Consider the following 1,231-nt stretch of genomic DNA (forward strand, 5'->3'; position numbering starts at 1 on the left):
AATCAGAAAAGGTCCACCCCTCACATTTGTGAGCTCCAGAGCAAGAGTATAAATAGAGGTCTGCATAATATGTGTTTAAATATTTAAAAGTTATAGATCAGGCTAACAACAAGAGAAATGAAGTAAGTTCTCTCCTCCTACTGCAACAACAGTATGTCCATAATAACAAAGTTGAAATACATGTTTAAACTATGGCTGTTTTTTACTGAAAGGCAAAACATAAAAGACATTTGAATTTAATTATTACTCTACATTTTAGACATTTTTGTTGATGGTTCAGTGATGTTTGGATAATTACATAAAGTATATAATTTATTAGTTATTTTTAAATTGATTCATTCCAGAATTTCTTGTTTTCATTTGAAAAAGGTCACTCATTACATTACTCTAATTAAGATTTTTACATAGTTTGTGCTCTACTACAGTAAAGCGCTAAAGAACTAAAAATTAATTGTAACTGTATTGAGAGTACAAAATTTGAATATATTTTCATCAAAAATTAAGATAAATATAAAACTTAAAATTATTTTACATATACTTTTATTACTTAAATTTGCATTAAGATTCTTTTTTAAAAAACTTTATTAAATCTTATTTTCATAAAAATAAAGCTATTCACAATTCTAGCATTGAATTGTGCTAAAATAAATATCATACTTTATACATATTGTATCTAGATCAGCATTGTCCAATAGAAATATAGTGCAAACATGTATGTAACTTTTAATTTTTTAATTAAAAGTTTTATACATTAAAAAAATTAAAAATTAAACATTAAAATTTTTAAATAATTTATTTTATTTAATCCAACCTATTAAAATATTATTTCAACATGCAATCCATATAACAATAATTAATGAGGTCTTTTACATTCTTTTTTAATACTAAATCTTCAAAATTCGGTGTAGTTACACTTATAGCACTTCTCAGTCGACGTAGCTACATGTCATGAGCCCAATAGCTACATGTGGCTAAGGCTACCATATTGGATAGAGAGTATTCATTGATTGCCATGTAAACTGATACAAATACCAAATTAATTGGTGAGGGCCCTCAGAAACACAAGTTGAAACACAAAGAGAAACAAGAAAGTGGATGCTCCTCCATACGATTAGGAATGATGTTAAGAGGAAGAACTTGACCTGTTAATTAATTTGTTTTTCTCTTACCTAAGGACTTCTATCACTCAAGTCCTCTGAAGTAGTATCCATTTCCAGTGTAGGCAGTGGCA

This window comes from Pteropus alecto, unplaced genomic scaffold (assembly GCF_000325575.1).
Source record: "Pteropus alecto unplaced genomic scaffold, ASM32557v1 scaffold7, whole genome shotgun sequence".
Taxonomy (NCBI): domain Eukaryota; kingdom Metazoa; phylum Chordata; class Mammalia; order Chiroptera; family Pteropodidae; genus Pteropus; species Pteropus alecto.